General features: G+C 40.7%; 2 long non-coding RNA genes across 5 annotated transcripts; one reads left to right on the plus strand and one right to left on the minus strand.

The window, feature by feature from the left end:
* LOC109710888 lies at positions 2,383-3,043 on the plus strand. The gene is made up of 2 exons (XR_002216469.1): positions 2,383-2,622; positions 2,708-3,043. It is a non-coding gene; the product is annotated as an uncharacterized LOC109710888 (long non-coding RNA).
* LOC109711106 lies at positions 8,292-20,863 on the minus strand. Of its 4 annotated transcripts, none has more exons than XR_002216502.1 (11): positions 20,541-20,861; positions 19,663-19,867; positions 14,498-14,599; positions 14,292-14,351; positions 10,569-14,203; positions 10,421-10,490; positions 10,233-10,281; positions 10,066-10,151; positions 9,869-9,986; positions 9,094-9,208; positions 8,292-8,353 (listed from the first exon to the last, which is right to left on the minus strand). It is a non-coding gene; the product is annotated as an uncharacterized LOC109711106 (long non-coding RNA). The 4 variants fall into 4 exon arrangements; XR_002216504.1 differs by having other exon boundaries at positions 10,569-14,215; XR_002216505.1 differs by lacking the exon at positions 9,094-9,208 and having other exon boundaries at positions 20,541-20,863.

Below are 21,781 nucleotides of genomic sequence, written 5' to 3' on the forward strand. Positions count from 1 at the left end.
AAATAAAATTACTAAAACTTAACTAATCAATTTTCATGCCATTTTAAATATGTAAACTAGATAAAATAGTAATTAGTACCACAATAAAATATACTTAAATATAACTAGCATTACTTGTTGTATTATTTTATTATGTTTTTCCTTCAGCTTTCTTATATTGTTTTGGATAACTTGAGTTTCAATTATATTTGTGTTACGGCAAACCAAATAGCAACAGTCGTCCTTTACGTTCGAACATAATTTCATACCTTTCCACTTTCACCCAAACAAACAGGCTCTTTATATTTGAAAACAAATTTTGGAATACTCCGTGTATTCTTGATATTTTCATCCCGTCAACCCAACTCCTTTGTACCAACCTGGTTGGTCTAGTGACTTTTATTGCCTATTAAATAATAATAGTAATTTTGGACTAATAATTTTTATAAAGTTATTGATCTTATACCTTTAATCTCCTAAGAAGGTAAAGTTTTGGGACCACTAGTCGAAGATGGAAGAAGGTAAAGAAGCTATTGTGCTTCATTAGGACAAATTGATATAGTTGATTCTTATGCTTATATAGGACTTAAATATAATAGTACTAAAGTTGGTTTTGAAATAAGGATTTAAATGAATTGAATGAACTTAAGTTTGTCATTCGAAGTTTGATATATGCTATGATTTATATAAGACCGGACATAGCTTATGTGGTTGAAATTATTTCAAGATATACATCCAAACCGGAATGGGAGTATTAGCAAGCTATTAAGTGGGCTCTTCAGTATTTAAAGAGCACAGAAAATATTTGCTTGTATTTTGGTGGATCTTTTTTAGAGTTGAATGGATATATTGATTCCGATCATACCGGTTATAAGAAATAAGATAATCCATTACGGGAAATGTTTCCACATTTGCAGATAGTGCAGTTAGTTAGATGTCTAGGTTTTAAGACATTGTTGCTTTGTCCTTTATGAAAACCAAGTGTTGCCTTAACTGAAGAGGCAAAGGAAATAGTTTGGTTAAGTTGCTTGCACAATTCAAAGTGAAGCAAAATAAATATATCGTACTTTGTGATAATTAAAGTGCAATTCATCTTGCAATGTGGCGCATCACTTCTGAAATAAGCATATTGATGTTTGTTTTTGCTTTATTTGGATGACGTTAGATTATCAGTACTTGAATATAGAGAAGACCAACACACCAAAAAAAAAAAGAAAAAATTCTTTGTGGATATGTTGACAAAGGTTATCCCTATGGAAAGACTATGGGCCCGTTTGGCTTAGGTTTTGAAAAAATAATTTTTACAGAATTGATTTTGGTTTGGTAAATTGATTTTTCTTAAAAGTTGTAAAGCATTTGGTTGAGTTTAGATAAAAATTAATTTTTATGAAATGATTTTATAAAACTATTTGGCAAAAATTTTTAAATATTGACATATAATAATTTTATTATTAAATTTTATTTTTAAAAATTTAAAATTTGAATTTAAATTAAAAATTTAAATTTGAAATAAAATTTAAAATATTCAGTTTTAAATTTAAACCTTAAATTTGGACAAAAATTAAAATTTTTTGATATTTTAATTTAAAATGTACATTTAACATTTGAAATTTTAAAATGTAAAATTTAAAATTTAAATTTTTAAATGTAAAATTTAAAATTTAAATTTTTAAATCTAAATTTAAATTTTAAATTTCAAATAAAAATCTAAATTTGTAGAATACTGATTTTGTCAATTTGACGCAATGTAGGTTGTTAGTCAGCATGTGAATGCAGAGCTTGAATGAGGTGAAAACATTTTGGAGCAAAATTGACGCGAAAATAAATGAATATGTCACTTTCTTACTATAGGGGACTTATGCATAAATAATAAAAGGTTTGGGCTAAGGTGCAAAATGGCAACTTAGTGGAATTCCACTATAAGAGCCCTTCGTTATCTCTTTTTCTCTCTCTCTCTCTCTCTCTCTCTCTCTCTCTCTCTCTCACAGAGATTTTTATGCAAGAAATTAAGCTAGGGGGAAAAGAAAGAAAAGAGAAGAAGTGAAGTAGAAGAAGAAAAAGATAAGAAGTAGAAGAAGAAGATGATGAGGTAACTTCTTTTCTTCTTCTTTCTTTTTTCTTTCTTTTCCCTCCTCTCTCTCCCTCTCACTCCCTCTCCCTGTTGTTGCATGCTGCTGCTGCAGCTGTTACTGCAGCAGCTGCAGCAGCAGCAGCATCAAGCTGCTGCAACAGAAGCAGCAGCATGTTGCAGTAACTACTGCTGCTGGCAGAGCAACAGCAGCAGTGCTGCAGCCTGCAGCAGCAGCAGCAGCATCATGCTGCTGTTGACTGCACATAAAAGAAAAAGAAAGGAAAGAAAGAAAGAAAGGGAGAAGGAGAAAAAGAAAAAAGAGAAAAAGAAGAAGAAAAGAGAAGAAAAGTAGAGAAGAAAAAGAGAAAGAAAGGAGAAACGAAAAGAAAGGAGAAGGAAGAATGAGAGAGAAAGCGAGAGAGAAAAATGAGAAAGGAAGAAGGAAACGGAATTCGTGAAATAGATGTTGTAATTGGCATACTTCGCACCTCTAAACTTTCTAATTGGCGCTTGCAGAGTGTTCAGGAATGTGAATTTGAGTGCCTTACATCTCCGATTAGTTGCAATTGACGGTAATTGACGTTCAATTTGCATGAATTGAGTTCGATTAAGAATTTGGCCTTTTGATCGTAATTCCGAAGGTTTTGTTGTATTTAGTGTTTTCGGGCGACCGAGAGGAGAGAAAAAGCACGTGAGGAGCTTTTCGCTTGCCCGAGTCGACATAGCGAGTCGAGGTCGATTTTGAGTCATCGAAAACGGCGAATTTCCTTCTATATCTATTTTAGCAACGTATATAGGACTTGAACACATGTATATGAATTACGTAGTATTGATCATTTTAGCAAGACATTTGAAGTATAAACACACGATTTCGTACTGGTAGCATGAACATTAGTTTGAACAGAAAACTTGAACTTGAACATAAAATGTAAACATGTCTCTTTTGATGATGTATATCATAGTTGAAATATGAGCATGAGCAATTTCCTTTTACCTTTGTACTGAGCATGCTATGAGTTATAGGATCTAGGTTTAGGATTCGTATTGTCGGATCGTTGGCGCTAACCATTAATCCCAAAAACTCGAGCTGTTAGAAATATGCAACCAATTCACTTAAAGCGTACAGATACAGCACCCACGGGTCTCAATTGTGACTCGGCCTACCCAGCCTCACGCCACTTCGAACATGACTCGGCCTAATCCAGCCTCACACCATTTCAAATATGACTCGGCCCACATGGATCTTCCGCCATTTTGAATATGACTCGGCCCACATGGCCTCTCACCACAGGGCAGGATGCTGGCCCATTTAAGCCAACAATCCCCCCTCCAGCATCTGGACACATTTGCAGCATGCCGGAATCGAACCCTTGACCACGGTCGGATCGTTGGCACTAACCATTAATCCCGAAAGCTCGAGTTGTTAGAAATACACAACCAATTCACTTAAAGCGTACAGATACAGCGCCCACGGGTCTCAATTGTGACTCAGCCCACCCAGTTTCACCCCACTTCGAACATGACTCGGCCCAACCCAACCTCACGTCATTTCGAATATGACTCGGCCCACATGGCCTCCCATCACAGGGCAGGATGCTGGCCTATTTAAGCCAACACGTAGGACATTTGTGGGCGACCTTTGACAGTTAACATTCTTCATGATATAGGTCGTAGGAGGCCAGTTGATATTAGGAAGTTGAGGTGAGATCTTTTGGATGCTCTAGTCTTATGTTGAGACAGTTGAGCCGTTTCGTGTGATTCTTTGACAATCCCATTGTCTAGTCATTGTGCACTGGGGACTGTTAGTATTCTTTCGTATTAGATGTTCTAACTTAAGTCGTGGAAGGCCAATCGACAACTTGTGCATCTTGAGGAGTCCTTGATTACTCATGACTTATGTGAGTCATCTATCATCTATTTATCTTGTACATGCCATGACCTATGTAATAGAGGCCGTGGGTAGCACGTGGTAGTGTACAGATGGTTGGACATGTAGGAGCAGTTGATCCCATTGAGTATTGTGACTTTGTGTAGCATTGTGCCATTTGGCTCTGTTGACTCTATTGAGCAATATGCATATTCTATTTTACTCCATGATTACACTGAGGACATTGCATTGGGTATTGTGATATTGTTGACCATGACATAGACCATAGCCTGCAGAGCCATATTGAGTCGACAGAGATACATGCTTTAGACTCGGTAGGGGTCGTTCCCCTTCGAATGCCCTTCGGATGCTGGCCAGTTATAGCAGAGAGATGTGTGCCCTTGGAAAGACGGCCCACCTACGGGAGTGGTGTTCGGGCTGGGGGCAGAGCCTATGTGTCGACGGTGCACCTGCGGGAGTGTGATCTGGGCACTAGGCAAGAGCAGGCTTGACTGGACATACGAGTCGGTCGTTGCGATTGGATATTATTATAGTAGTTGTTTTTCGCTATAGCATTGATGCATACACTACTCAGCTTCTTTCCTTTTCTTTCACTACATGTACAGGGACATGATTTTCAACTGGTACATAGATTTATTTATATGACTTTCAGTTTTGCACTTTCTTTTACTTCATATTTATCTATGCAGGTCATAACCAGTTAGTCATTTACTGTACTTTACATGTATCTGCTCAGCTCATAGCCAGCTTTGTCTTTATTGTTATGTACGGTTATTCATTTACGTGTTCAAATCAATTACCTGTTAGATCATAGCCAACGATACTCAATTATTCATTTACCGTACATGTCACGCCCGGACCCAGCGGAAGCCCGCCCGACGTTTGCACAAACATGCCGTGTATTCCAAACCTCCCCGATATACACAAGGCGTCTACTAAATAAGAAATGAACAAGAGTAAAATCCTAATAAGGTTATCAAAGCGAGTGACATAAAATCACTAAAACAACGACATCCACAAGATATACATAAGTATATACAACAGAATCCAAAAGTCTAATACATCTCTAAATCAAATACATAATACATCTTTTTCACAAATACAAAAGGAAAGATGACATCTGGTCCATCTATAATAACTCCGTAGAGGCTCTAGCTAGTCGCTAACTGTCATGCCCTAGGGTCCCTTTGGATTTAAAATCCAATGTAGAAGTATCCAATTTTTTGTTTTTTTTGAAAATCTTGACCCCCAGGGTATATCAGATTCGCCACAAATATAGGGAGTCCACTGTTCACACGACGTCGCACAAGTACAAGATACAATCACAACATATGAACATCCATATTCATTCACCATTCACATAACATTCATTTCATCACAAATACTCATGAGTTCACATCTATTAGTTTGAAACGTTTCCTACTCGGAAACTCATTTTGAAATACTAGAAACCAGAAAAAACCAGAAAATCCTTTTTAAAATCATTTCCCACACGGAAACCTTTTTCTTTTAAAATACGCTACCACGAGAGGTAGAAAACTACTTTTAACTCATAAAACTCTGTAAACTTTATTACATTCATAAAAATCATATGAATTCAAATGAAATAAACCACTGAACCTTAAATATTGTCTAAGTCATTTATTAAAAGACAAGTTTGAGAGTTTAACCAAATGACGGGTCGATAGCTCTATCGATCACTAAATGTGCTCCTCACGAACCGTCCCACTAGGGCCCGCGACGTGTACACGTGTACACATGTACACATGTACACATGTACGAATAGGGGTGGGGGGTGAGAACATGTACACATGTCTCCCCTCCCAGTGGGTACCGCAAGGCGACGAGGGTGAGGGTACTCACCAGTCACGGAGGATAACAACAAATATAAATAATAGTAATACAGTAGCAATGATAAACAAGAAAAAATAAGATGTATATATGAATCACTACCGCTACTGTATATATGCATCAACCGGACGATAAGTCCAAAAATACCCAATCTGAAACCTGTGCTCTGTTGATCCGCACCACAGACCTCAAGCTGTGCCCTGTTGGTCCGCACCGCAGACCTCAAGCCTGTGCCGCTGTCATTCTACCTGCATATAACCCAAGGTAGCCTATGGGCTCGCGGGTTGGCACCTCCAACCACTTTTCCGGAAAAGAATACCCTCTTGCAGTGGATCAAACCGCCGGTGTTCGTGAAATGCGTACGAGTATCGGGCGATCAATATTGATATGCTCAATAGTCAACCTTCGGCAACCAGCCGACAATCCTACCCCTCAGGGTATGCCGACCGTATAGGCCATCAAATGAATCAACCGACCAAGTAGGTCTCGATAACAATGCAGTAAGCCGACCGAATAGGTCACAGATACGAGATACAAGAACCGACTAACTAGATGACAATACCAGATGCAACACACTGACTGACTAGGTCATCAATCTCACAAATAGTCACAAAACCGCTCTACTTCTAAAACATAATACTGGGTATGCAACCAACTAAGTAGAGCAATAAAGAGATATGGTGTAGGTGCTAGGCTCAACATATAAAATGGAAGATAAACAATAAGGAAAGAGTGAAGGGAATGTCATCGAATGTGCACCACTGTACCGACTTCGGGTCGAAGTACCCACCTGTATGTATATGGCACTGGTCTCTCGACTGTGGAAGAAGTATCAACCGAACATACGAAGGGTCCACCGGATTAGAATCCAACCCACGAACACGAACCACTAACTCACAATCCCCACATGCAAATCCCAAGGGAATCGGTTTCCCAAAACAGATTGCCGTAACACGCCGGAAGTCTGGAAAATCACACCGGGACTCCGCCGGGACCCACAAACTGTCTCAGAACTCACCGACTCATGCTACGAGTCACCCGCTGCCACTAAATACAATTATTCATGCGACTTGGCAGCAATCACGTCGTCTCACATTGAAATGATTATCATCGGATAATTGTTCTGATCTGCATCCCCGAAAGTGTCCAATTCGACACCGGAACCCGTCGTCGCTCACCCGTTGTTTCCGAACCCTCGAAACGATGCGGGTGACCAGCCAATAAGGCTTAGTGACAACATGATCTACCATGAGGCACCGTCGGAAGAAATCCGAATCGAAAACGCGTTCCGTTGGCGAATTTTGCCGAAAAACGCACTTAAAATCAACATTCGATTTTCGAAAAAGCCTGGGGCCTTGGACAACTAGTCCAGAGGTCACCCAATTCCCGCACACGCTGGCAACAGTAACCACGAAACATGCAAATGCATAAAAACCTCTGCGACTACATAAAATCACATCATTTTATGTGATTTTCAGGGTTTTATGGCCCGACAACGCAAACGAAGGATGTTCTAGCCTGGCCGAGACACCCGCTGACAGGTCTCGTTGTGCCAGAGGCCGTGCTCACACTTCGGAGCATGGCCGGCCGCTGTGGTGAGTGCAGGAGCGACACGAAGTTCAGCCACATAACGCGCACAACGCCTAAATCGCGCTTAGCACGCAAACTGGGGCTTCGCTGACCCCAACGGAGGTGAGCACGCTGTTCATCATGAATAAGGGATCATCGTGCTCACTTCCGAAAGTGTCGGGGTGTCCTCGGATCGCCGAAAAGACGACCGAAACTTGAAACAATGCACAGAAAACAACAACTAGCCTTACAGGAGCAAGGTAGGGCACGGGACGGCGGGCGGCGGCCAGACGGCGGGCGCTCCGGCAGGGGGTGGTCACGGTCAGAGGGGGCCCGGGCACGCACTGGCCGGGAGCAGGAGGCGGCTGGTGGCGCGGTGGAGTAGCGCGCGTCCGTGCGGCTCGGCTCGGGTTCGAGAAGCAACGGCGGCCGGGAGGCGGCCGGGGGAGCGCCAGGGCGACGGCAGCACATCGCCGAAGACCGAGGAAGTACAGCGCGCCCTACGGTAGGCGGCGGCGATGCGCGGAGGCCAAGATGGCTTGGCCTCGGCCCGCTCTAGTTTGGACTGCCGCAGTGTCACGTCCCGCGATCGCCAATTTGGTCGATCCGGGCCCGTACCCAGACGCCGAACGGACAGAACCTCCTCTGTCCGCCCAAGGCTCAACAACAACGAGTACATGTATAAAGAAATAAACAATTCCCAGGATAACATTTCAATATACATGGCTTGCACGAGGGCAAGCAACAAACACAAGTGATAGTAAGCTAGCTATACTGAAAATTCACTGTAATTTAAAACTTTTAAACTGAACATACATAACTGAATAACTGAAACATTTAGTTATTTACATACTCCTTATACACTCATTTACATGTCTCTGTACATCAAAATGTATCACATGAACTCAAAATGGTAAAGTACTATACTCTGGTGTCAGCTAGCTATACTGCGGGGCTCTTGCCACGATCCTCGGCCACACCGCTCGCACTGGAACCTGTATGGTTAGTGGTGTGAGAACTACTGAAAGTTCCCAGTGGGTTCGACCGCCGAATTCGCCGACTCACCCACTAGGTCTACTCAGGCATATGTAGGCAAGAAAGTAAACAGATAGTAACCAACTATAATATGTAACTACTACAATGCCTGTACAAAACTGAAAGAATAATATGTAAAACTGTAAATATGCATGCATGCTTTTACTGAATTTACCCAATCTCTTGGTTAACCTTTTGGTTAACAATAACTCACTGACACTATCCCAAATATCGGGGAGACGCAACCTGCACCCGACGGGACTGTCAACTGGGGGAGACGCACCTCCTGGTCCAGTAAAGATGACTACTCCGGAGCTCATCGTTCAAGGAGGAGCGACCTACCTTGAACCAAACGAATGTGAGTATGATCTGATCCTCCTTTAGAGGATTCAACAATAGACAATGTCACACTTAACTCTAACTAGCTCTTTATGCTAGTTTCACAATTCCATTTCTCGATGCTAACCAAATCTCTAATTAGAATGTCACCAAGTTTACTATTGTTATAGTCCATGCATTCATAGGGTTCTATGTTCACATTCTATTGTTCATATATTCTCCTGGTCGATAAGCATTTGTATAATCAAATATCATTTACATAATAACAATACCTTATAATGCATAATTACAATGCTAATATGCTCAATGAATTAGCATAGACATAAAAGGTGATTCAAAGATTTCGGATAGCACCACCCACCTGTAGTGGTGTCAACAACTAGAATCCCCGTCTCGAAATGTTTCGACAACTAGCTCTCGCGACTCGGTGTAAATAGAACTAGAACGGTCTCTACCGTAACTAGTGTATCGTCGACCTGTCGGAAAGTCAATTTAGACTTTCGAGCATGATTAACTTTCATTTATAAAGGAGTAAAAGAGATCAAACTAGAACCTTATTCTCATATTTTACAAGTTAGCATTTCAATGCTATATAAAGTGTCAATTCCGCATTGATTTCAGCATTAAGCTGAAATCTTGCTTCATTTCCTCATTAGTGCTCTCGGCAGCTCTTCTAAACAGAAATTAGAGTGAAATTTACCCCCAATTTCATTTAAAGATTAGAATTAAACAATTTCAACTTTGTTCTAATCATCTCTAATTTGAGTTTTCTAGATCAATCACTCAATTGGCCTATCTCAGCTCTTATGAATTCTGCACCAACAGAATTCTACATAATGCTGAATTTTCAGCACTCTACCTTCTCCTCCACAGCTTATTACGAGTATAAAAGAAATACTTGTTTCAATCACACTCTTTTTAAAGCAATACCAGCCCACTCCACTCAAGAGTAAGCATCCCTCTCAGCTTCAGCATGAAATCTTCAATGCTGAAATTCAACATTTAAACTTCCCAGTTTTCAGCACTAGTTCACATGCTAACTTCAACTTTAGTTACTTAAAATCAGTCTTAACGTAGTTAACACACTGCTTAATTCAGGAATACACTACTTAATTCAGGAATAAACATCAATTTACCTCACGAGCTGTATCAATGCTCCAGAGTTCTTTCTCTCAACTGATTCTCTGCTCACTAGTTCCAACAGCAGGAAGCTCTCTCTCCAATTCTGGTTTACTAGTTTACCAAGCTCTAATCCTGGCAATCAATAAAGCCTCTATTAACTCTTCGTTAAGATAAGTAACTTAATTATAGTCCAATACTAGTTCAAACTTACCTTAATTAGATACTTCTTCTAATTAATTTCAACTTGAAGCATCAAAAACTCACTCAAGGTATCAATTCCACTTGGTAGCTCCAAATCTGAAATTTTCGACCATAAGACTCAATTCAATCCATTCTAAGCAACTAATTTAACTGTACTTCAATATAGAAGGAACTTACTATAGTTTGATGCTAATTTAACTTGCTCACTGCATCAAATAGGCCATCCCTGCATTTCGGCAGCACCAAGGATATCTATCAACTTGCAATCTAGGTAGCTAACACTAGCAGCCCCAATACAAACTTATCTTACTAAAATTCCTCTTATATATATATTAAGTAATCCAACTTATGCTGAGGACTTTTACCTGAATTCTAAAGCTTTTTCAGCTGGTCCTCGTGTTCGAAGAAGCTCCAACAATCCCAAGAGCACCAAGGCTGCCAGTACCAAGAAGCTTATATAACTTCCTTTACAAGTACTTAACTTTTCTAGGAATAAATACCAATCAAAATTACCTTGATTAGGGGTTATTCCTGGTTGTAGAGCAACTCCAGTCAGCAGGAATTACAAGCTCGGGTCACTTCCCTCAGCTCCAATAATCCAATTTCCTGCTTGGCAGCTTCATCCATCAAAGCCCTCCCTAGGCTTGCTCTTCGGATAGAGAGAGAAAGAGCAGAAAAGAGATGTAAAAAAAAAGAAAGAGAGAAGGGTCCCAACACGTGTACAAACTCCAGCCAGCATGGGTTAAGTGATAAGGATGAAAATTTGCAACTTAACCCTTAATTTTCTCAAAACTGCATTGCAGTCCAGGCAGCCTGCACATGCTGTACCGGTACAAGAAGGTGTACCGGTACAGGGCAGTAGCTTCAGCAGCAGCAGCATCAACAGCTGCTTCAACTCTCTTTTTCTCTTAACCAACTCGTTCTAATTTCATTTGAACACTTCTAAAATCATCCAAAAAACTTTCCAAGCTACCAAATTAATTTGGAAATATGTAATTCTCAGACTTGCATCAATTTGACCATTTTTGATCAAGTTGACTAAAATTTCAGCATTCGAATTGCTACAACAATTGGAGTTGTTAACCCCTTCAATTCCATTCGAGCCTACTCACACACTTCCAGAACATGCCAATTGTTGTTCTCAAACCTCTAATTAAGTTTAGAGATACTTAATTTCCATTTTTGCATTGTTGTGATCACTTTAATCACAATTAGCTCAAGGTAAATTCTCGATACATTACACGCAGGGAGCTCGAGCGATAGCCGGCGGTGCTCCCGAGTGAGGGGACAACGAGTGGGAGGTCGCCGGGGGCCGTGGGAAGGCAGCGCGACCGGCCGGAACGGTGACGGCGCGCGGAGGCAGAGATAGCCCCGGCTCGGCCTGCTCAGGGTCTGGGCGGCTGCAAAGAGCCCAGGCGGCGCCGGCGGCGCACGCGGACGGCGGGGGGCTGGCGGGGATGTGCCGGAGGTCGGTCTCGGCCAAGGGACGAAGACTCGATGCGTGGGGTTGACTTCCTGAGATCTACGGCTGAGGAAGGTGGCGGCTATGTGGAGGAGATGATGGAGGAGAGGTCGAGCCAAGGTTTTCCCGAGGCCGGGGCACTTGTCGGCGAACAAGGTGCGCCCACGGCTAGGGCAGGGGCTAGCTGATGACATCTAGGGCGTAGCTGGGGAGCTAGGTCAGCTAGATCTAGGGTTTCGTGCATAGAAACCCTAGATGCACATTATATATGCTGTGCACTTTTGCAGAAAAGTCCCCGAAACCTGATTATTTTCAGCCCAGTCCCTGCCAGCGCGTGTATCTTGCGCGTACGCACCTCACGTTCGAAATCACGCAAAATGGTGCATAAAATATGGGGTTTTTCTCAGATTTTCCATTTTGCCAATTTCGGCCCCTCAGCGAACATTTCGCGATTCCTGAAGATCCGTTCTTCGGATTTTCGATCGGATCATGGCAACACGTTCAGGACAACCGGGGCATCGAATCTACCATTTTGTTTCATCCGATATGATCGCCGATTTGCGACGAAACCCATCCACTCTCCAACCTCTCCCATAACCCGCACACAAATACAAAGAAAATATGTATCTCCAGTTTTCTCGAAAACCATGCATCAGATCTGAAATTCGTCAGCGCCATTGGGTTCAGGACAATCGACCCATCGAAAACTAGCTATTGGATCACAATGAAGGGAGTCCAATACATACCAGAAGCCATCTCCATTAATTAGCCTCCCTGAAAAATCGGAGTTACTATTCACTTTAAGTGATTAGTACAAGTCACGTAACTTCTCCATCCTAACTCGTTTTCTCTTGAAACTTGACGAGTGCTTATGTAATTAAATTACACACAAAAATATCGTCAACAAAGGGTTTATCTGCACCGCAAAAATCTCAGTTCTCACACTAGCCTCTCCCGTTGCGGAAGGCTCTGAAATAAAAACCAACAACCAATGGGGGTGAGACTTATTAAACAATAGTTCTCAGTGGGTAAGCTGCCGAGAGTGGCGAAATACACCACAAGGTCAACTGAGGCATGTCATGATATGATAAGTAAGCAACATATGAATAGCAAGTAATTTAAACAGTTTAATTAATAAGTCATGCCTCTACCAAAAGATTTACAATTATGTACATGATGTTCTAATCTCACATGTTCAACTATATGTCAATGCCGGTTCACATGCATGTTCATTATTTCTATAATGCTACGAGAAGTAAATTATGCTTTTCATTGCTATTCTATCCATGCATCTATACACATCAACATAGATGTATGTATACTACTAGAGTTATCGATGTCACGAATGACTAACATAAAGTCCAAGTAATATGCACTATCATGCGTGTACACAAGTCCAACTAATATGCACTATTTAGTAGTGGTTTCCACATTATACTTTAGGTGTCAATGTTCAATCTATCATGGATCTACACGAGTGTTGTCCGGCTTGCACCGTGCCTAATGGCCTCATAGTAGTCAACATTTTCCCTCTAGGAATGAGCCTCCCCCACGACATCTCATTTCGGTACCCAATCCCCCACGGGCGAGCTTGTGTCGCGTAGGCTATCTTCGGAGTGCCGGCTTGTGGGGAGCGACCCTCATAAGCATGTGTGAATGAGCACAATGGCAAGCAAGTATAATCAATAGTATCCAACCCTCGGTCATCATGTTTAAAATATGGCATAAGCACCAATGACCCAAAGGTCCAATATAGTATCACATTGTCACGGTTTAGTCATATACTAAATCAAGTGTTACTACATAACGTTCATGTTTACCATGTCAAGTATAAGTCACTAGTTCATGAGCACGTAAAACTTGTCATCATCCTATCTAGAATAGTCCACTATTTGTTCAAGTCTCAAATAAGGGTTCACAACACTTTATCCCACTATAACGAAGGGGTCACTTTCTTATGCCATATGCAAAGGTATCGTAAGATGCTTACAAAGTTCATGATACATGTTATGCATATACTTTTCTACCAAGTCCCCACTACATGGAGTAGAAGTATTATCATGCAAGTGATTTTACTCAATTAATGTTACATGCAATTGTCCTTTTTATCATTCGCCCAAAGGCGCTAAAATCCCATTCCCTCATGTCTAACACATGGAGTACAACCATTGATCCCTTGATCGAATGCAATGTCACAATGTCAAGTACTAGTTATTCAACTAGGTTCAATGGACTAAGTTTAGCTTCATGTCGATTTTAACATGCACTTAAATACTAAGTCTCATTCACCTTGTCTATAACAAGTATATATCAACATGCAACTAATTGCTAAATCTCATCTATTCCACAACCCAAATAGAGTTCACAAGATAAATCCTTTGTTTATCTCTAACATGCTTTCTATTATTGCATAATAAGAAAAGCAAACATATGTCATGTAGAATGCAAGTCCAGATTATATACCTCTACTATATCGAGTATAAATTTTCTACATGCAACACATATGTGTCATGTATCTCAAAATTCAATCATGTCCTATTAAGCATGAATATGCATCCATCTAAGTCTTATAACTATAGAGAAGACATAGAGGGAGTTCAGCCATTTCGGTGAGGTCAAAGCCACCGGATACACTTCGAAGCCTTTCGTTCCTTCGAACGAAGTTATCCACCATGCTTCTAGCACCCTAAAAGAATTTCTAAGAGGGTTATAAGTTTCGAACGAATATCATACAAAATCTACCAAAAATCACAAGAAAAAGAGATGAAAATTACCTTTGACCAAGCTAAACTTGTTCAAAACTCAAATCAACCAAATGGAGCTTCAAATCCAACCTAAAGGAGAGTTCTACACTTATCAATTAGGTCCCAAAAGCCTCAAATCAAGAAATCCCAAAATAAACCCTAGTTCTTCCAAAACTAGGTTTTCACCTACAAATCTTGTAAAACTTATAAATAGATATTGCAAGAAGAGTACTAACCTTCAAGAAAGCTCCAAATCAGGCTATCATGAGCTAGGGTTGAAGATTGATCCACCAAGAAACTCCTCTCTTCACATCCAAGCCTCCTTCAAGGCCTAAGAGCTTGCCACCATGAAGGGGAAGAAGAAAAGGGAATCAAAACCCAAATTAAAAAGGATTTGGGAGAGAAATCTAGAGAGAGAAAGGGGAAAAACCTTACCTCTCCACCTCTCCAAGCTCAGCACAAAAAGGGCTGTGGGGGAGAAAATGGATTATATATACAAGTTGTAACAAATTTCAAAAAGCCCCTCCAAACACCAAAAATTGCAAACTGCACGAATTGCAGTTTTTGCACTGCGTACTGATATTCGGGCAGGAGTACCAGTACCCAGCAACAATTCCAACGCAACCCGAGCCTCTGCCAAGCGATATTTGTTACGGCGTACCGGTACCCAGTCAATGCAGTACCGGTACCTAGCAGCCCGCAGCTCAAACCCGAGAGCAGCTTCTCTTGGTTACGCACTAGGGTTCCGGTACCTCACCCAGGTACCGATACTCGGCACCCCCAAACCCGTATTTTCAGATTTTGGTGCTAAGTGCTCCTTCTCACGTTCTCGCAACATGAGTAATGGATCGATACTCAGTCAACGACCTACAAAAACACCGGGAATAGCTCAAAACGCTATTCTAACACTGGAACCTCGCAATTTGCTAAAGTTCAGTGTGCTACAGTACATGTTATTGTTCTTGTTGTTTATTTAGTAGTTTATCTTGACTCTTGTGTTATGAAAAGTCTTTCATTATTCTGGCCTCCAGTAGATCTAGTGGGAAGGTCATAGTTATTGTCGACCGTACCCACTGGGAACTACTGTTCAGTAGTTCTCACATCCTTTTGTGGTTTACTTTTCAGGGGTACTTATATCGATAGTTGATCGTGGTAAGGAGAATCACACAGTAGATAGCATCTCCTACCGGTTTGCCTATACATTAGAGGACCATCAGAAAGTGTTACTTTGTATTACATGCCTGTACTGGCGAGGGCCAGGGCCTTGTACATGTACTTGTCTTTTGGGGTTAAGTTTTGTTTGATGAAGTATATGATGTGTAGCAATTTAGTTTATAGATAGTGCTCTGATACATATCGTTTATTTATTTCATACTTTATTTTGGATCTTGTGATGTGAAAACTTTTTCATTTTATCTCCTAGATTACCTTGCCTTGTTCTTTTGTGTTGCCGCTTCGTTCGAATAGAGGAAACTCTGTCCGTTCGGCGGGTCTGTTGACACCTCTGTGGGCTTCCGTTGTGGACTCAGGGCGTAACAAAATTAGAAATTAGAAATTAGAAATTTAAAATTTAATATTTAAAAATTTAAAATTTAAATTTGAATATTAAAAGTTTAAAATTAAAAACTTAAAATTAAAATTAAAATTTTTAAAATTTGAAACTTGTAATTTGAAAATCAAAACTTATAATTTTAAATTTAACATTTTAAAATTTTTAATTTTTAATTTTTAATTTTCAATTTTCAAAATTTAAATTTTATCTTAAATTTGAAATTTAAAATTTAAAATTTTGAGTTTTAAAATTTACAATTTGAGATTTGAAATTTAAATTTAAAATTTAATATCTAAATTTAAATTTTAAAATTTTGAAATTTGAAATTTAAAGGTTAAAATTTGAAATTTAAAAGATCAAATATAAATTTGAACTTTAAAATTAAAATTTGAATTTGTATTTAAAATTTGGATCTAAAATCGAGATAAAAATTTGAAGTTTGATGTGACGCCCCAATAATCCCACATCGGATAGGAATGGGGTTGTCATTGGGTTTATAAGAGACTTAGACACTAGTAATAATAACTGGACTTAAGCATTTTGGGCCGGTGGTTGGGTCCAACGAGTTATTGTTGCTAGTGGGCTGGGTCGTTACATAATATTAGGGTTTTCGCGAAGTTTTCGATTTTGCCCGTTCAACACCTCAGCGAACATCTCGCAATTTCAGCAGATCAGTCCGTCGGATTTCCGATCGGATCACACCAGCATTCAGCACGACTGGGGAACTGAATCTAGCATTTTGTTTCGTCCGATATGGTTGTCGATTTGCAACGAAGCCCACCCTCATCGCTTCCACCATAAAACACATATATATACCATATATTTGTAAATCCACTGAAACCCCTTTTTCTCGAAAATCGTGCATCAGAACCCAATTCCGTCAGTGCCATTGGGTCCGAAATAGTGGAACCGGTCGAAACAAGCTATTGAACATCTATGAACGGAGTCCGATACGCACCAGAAGCCAACTCTACTCCGTGGCTTCTCCGGAAAAACGGAGTTACTATTCACTTAAGTGAATACTACAGATCGCGTAACTTCTCCATCCTAACTCGTTTTTTCCTGAAACTTGACGAGTGCTTATGTAATTAAATTACACACAAAAACATCGTCAACAGAGAGTTCAGCTACACTATCGAAAATCTCAGTCCTTATATTATCCCCCCTTTAAAAGAAGTTTCGTCCCCGAAACTTGACCACGCACCCACCCGAAAGGAATTCGGATACTACTCTATCACTGCGGTATCACCTTTGAGTACTAGTCAATTACATTTTCTTGAGAATGAACAAATCAACCTCCTAAAGGTGGGGAGAATAGGACTGCGGTTCCACTCGGATTAGACGAGGGAAAACGTACCAACCCAAAATCTACGGACCAAAACTCACCGGGATCAGCACCATCCTATAACCTGCGGACAAAAACAGTCCTGCGACCAGGATTATCAGATCCCAAATTATCAACTCTGAGATAAAAATTCTCCACTCAGAAACTCTAGATACACTATACCTTGATCCACATACCAGTAACCGACTCGACTACGTCACGTAGAAGAGACACGAGTCAACACCACAAGTCTGGAGTGTATTTTCATATGTCACGCCCCGAGCTCCGCCTATTTGGTCGGATTCGGGTACGCCGACAGACCGCCGAACGGACAGAGCCTCCCCTGTACGTTCTAGGCGTCACAATCTATACAATGCAATACAAGAGGTTCCAAACAGGAACTGTATTCAACCACAGATTGCATAAGTATCAAAAACATAAAGTGCTAACTATGCTATTACAAGCATTCATCTCAGCATTTTATATTTACAAAATTCCAAATACCTTTAAGTTATTACAAAACTTATACAATTTCACTACAAGTTTGTTTCTTTCAATTTGAACTCTGAATTTAAGTTCTTCAGGGTATTGCTATCTCGGTCTCGGTGGTGGGGCGCTATCTACGGAACTACGCCCTGTCCTCGCGCCGCCGCGCCGCTCGCGTGCAACCTGTACCCCCAAAACAACACGGGGGTGAGAACTATATAAATATAGTTCCCAGTGGGTACGGCCACCCAAGAGAAGAGCTCGACCCACCAGGTCCAAAGGAGGCAACAGTAGGTTAGTTCAACAAATAGATAGATAGATATTTAACGATGCAACAAATAGAACCATACCTTGCCTCGCTGCTATGCACTATGCAATACCTGTAAATCATGAAAGTAGCTTACTTGATTCTACTTTATATCATTAGCCATTCTTTACTTGTAGCCGTTTTATTCTTTCTTAGCTAGTTTCATTCATTAGCTATTTTCCTTATTCTTTTCTTTATGCTTTATTCTTTATTCTTACTGTACTCACTGGCGATTCTTTCCTAAGGTTACTTTACCTTAGCCATCTAGCCACTCGACTCGGTCTTGAGTCAATCAACCGCGGAGTACCGCGTCAAGTCAGGCTCGAGGTGAAGGACGTCTCACAACACCTCAGCCTTAAGTCCACGCGACACTAGGTCCATCACAGGGAGAGGAGAACCGTCGATCCCCGTGACCCTAAGTCGCTCAAGCTCAACGGGCGAGGAGAACCGTCAAACCCGTTAGCTCAACCGGGAGAGGAGAACCGTCAATCCCGTTGAATCACTACCGGGAGAGGAGAACCGTCGATCCCGTAGTTCCGATTCACTTCCTTCATGGCATACCGGGAGAGGAGAACCGTCGATCCCGTTGAATCACTACCGGGAGAGGAGAACCGTCAATCCCGTAGTTAAGATTCTATTTCTGCCATCATACCAATCCTAGGGATTCCGGAATCCATTTTCACAACTTAAGGGTTTACTCTTTTACCCTATGTCGACGACCTTTCTAGGTCTATTCTATTCACTTTCTAGTGGTCCTATTGCCACTATGATTCACAACTTAGTTTACTTTTACTAAGTGGTTCTTTACATCATAACCTAGGTTCACTTACACTAGGTTTTATATACTTTCTCCTAGATCTCAACTCTAGGTTTACATACTCGACCTAGGTCCAATGACACTAGGTTAATGTCCGACCTATGTTCAATAACACTAGGCTTATTTCATGTCCAACCTATGTTTAATAGCACTAGGTTCATGCCACTCGAGCTATTCAATGTCCAACCTAGGTTTAATAACTCTAGGTTCATGCCACTCGATCTATTCAATGTCCTAATTCTCCACGCCTAGGTTTATAATCTGCACATTTTCATTTACCTCGTTACCGTTTAGATTTCTACTCAATTGGAGTTGTCGATTTATACCCAATACTTAGGGATTTCACGTGAGGTTTACAGATTATATACTTATTGCCATCGAGGTTTCTAATCATTATCGACGTTCATATAGCTTGAACTATAATATATTCATTTTCACATATGTTTGGGCACATGCCTCAAATATTCGCTTTTAAGTGTCGACAATAGCATCTAGGTTCACATTTCATATTCAATTTACATGCCCTTGGCTTTTACAGGTTTAACATGATATTTACAAGTTCAACATTTATATATCATGAACATATGAATTTAGCATAACTATGGCTTTTCCGTTCATATATATATTCATTCTCATGTCTCTCGCGTTCATTTTCATATATGTTTAGCCCTTTTTGCAACTAGCACCCACAAGTCACGCATTCATATGTCTCTAGCATGTTTGTCGCACATAAATAATCATATAGGATTATCACTATAGTCATGTACATATTCTATCAATAAGCAACTTATATAACTCATGCTGTCAGTTCAATAATCATATTCATGAACTATCGCTACACATATATGCGTCAATTGAATTCATACTTTACTTTGGCATGGAAGTGACCTAATCACTTCGGTAAGCACAACCCACCTTTCTTTGATGCCGGAAAGGGAGAAATGCGCTTCTAGCGCTTTCCCGAGAACCGCGACCCGTGCTCGCGACTATCGACGCCGAAAATCTTCTTTTGGCGATATCTTCGCGTAGGCTCGTCGGATTGCCGAACCGACTTCGCCAGCAAGTTTCTTTTACCCCCAATTAGGTTTGTACGCAGTTAATTTCATTTAGGGCTTCTATCCTGCAAAAGTGCATTATCGGGGTCAATTTCTATAGAAGCTCGTTTCAATGCAATTTCACAATTCACTAGAGTAATTCAACTCTTTTTAGCCCAAGAATCTCAAAAATAATTAATGAAATCTGCCCAAAGACTTCGATTCTATTTTTCTCTCTATTTCATTTCCTTTCTTTCATTTTTTTCTTCTCTTTCTTTCTTTCTTTCTTTCCTGCAGATTTCTTCCTTTCTTTTCCTTCTTTCTTTTCTTTCTTTCTCTACTTTCTTTCTTTCTTTCTTTCCTTTCCTTCTTTCCCCTGCAACAGCTGCTGCTGATGCTGTTCCTGCTGCCGCTGACAGCAGCTGTGTGCAAGCTGCTGCTACTGCTACTGCTGTTAAGCTGCTGCTACTCCTGCAGCTGCTGAAGCTGTTGCTCAGCAGCTTGCGCAAGCTGCTGCTGCTGCGCAGGCTGCTGCTACGCTAACTGCTGCTGCTGCTGACAGCTTCTGCTACTGCTGCTGATCCCTGCTCAGCCTCTAGGCTGAGCTGCAGTTGAGGCTGCTGCTGTTGACAGCCTAGCAGCAGCTTGGCTAAGCTGCTGCTGATGCTGAAGTTCTTGCTGCTACTGTTTTCAGCAGCAGGGAGAGAGATGAGAGGGAGAAAGAGAGAGCAAAGAGAGAAAGAGAGGAAAATTTCTTACTTTTCTTTTCTTTTTCTCCTTCTTCATCAGCTTCTTCTTCTCTTCTTTTCTCTTCTTCTCTTTTCTCCTCTTTTCTCCTTCTCTCTCTCTCTATACGTATGCTGACTGAGGAGAGGGTGCAGAGGGGATAAGGATGGAGGGTATTACATGGCTGCAGGTTAGTGGAATTCCACTAACTGGTTCAATTTACCAAAATGCCCTTCGACTTAATCCGTTTAGCGACACGGATCAAATACCTTCCGTAAGCCCTTCCGACAGTCCGATTGAGCTCAATTTTGACAGGAATGTTCGTTTTTACTTAACAAGTCCACTGAAATTTTAACATTTCAGTTTCGACCCCGTTTGGTCACTGCGAACTGTCCCGAACTGTAAGCTTTATCAGATAACTTCCATATGCTATTTCTCTCTCTACAGGTGTCAAAAAAATATGAAACTTCAAATCTAGCCTCATAAAAATGTTCCTAACATCTCTGCCAATTTTCATAATTTTCTGACACTATGCATTTTCTGCTAATTTTCTCAGTCCCGTTCTTTACAGAAAAGTCTACATTTTCCGTTTTCACTCCGTTTTCACCCAAACACTTCCAAAATATACCAAGGGACCTTCACAAGCTACCAATTTAGTTTGGAAGCAATTCCTTTGCATTTTGACATTATTGGAGCCGAATTAGCAATAGAATCAGCTCCTATTGCATTTTCTCCTTTTTTACACTACCACTTCGCACTGAGCTCTTCAAAATCCTTTGAAAACACACCCTTGGCTTTTCCAAAGCTTCACAATTGATTCGGAGATACCACAATTTATCCTCACGTCTTACTTTAATTTTTTTTAATCAAAGTTAGCGTCGGAAATTCGAAAATTCTCTTTATATTTCGTTTTGCGCCCAATTTGCGCCGAAACACTTATTTATCTCAGAAATTCATTCCAACGCATCAGAATTCACTCGAGGATGATGTCCAACTAGTTCAATCCTCACTTTGATCCCCTAGATCAAAGTTGACATTGCAACTCCAAGTTTTCCATATGTTACATCATAGGCTGAAAAGACGTACTTTAACTAACCAACAATGTCAACTTGCTCACCACGAGCGAATACGAAACGTTGTTCCGACAACCGAGACAATAACACTCATTATGGAGACCATAGTCTCCCACCAGATAACCACACAAACTGCCAAAGCCTCCATCAACGAAAACTCACCTGTGACAATCTATAGTCCTAAGTCCAAGACCTCACTTT

The sequence above is a fragment of the Ananas comosus genome, linkage group 5, assembly GCF_001540865.1.
Source record: "Ananas comosus cultivar F153 linkage group 5, ASM154086v1, whole genome shotgun sequence".
Taxonomy (NCBI): Eukaryota; Viridiplantae; Streptophyta; class Magnoliopsida; order Poales; family Bromeliaceae; genus Ananas; species Ananas comosus.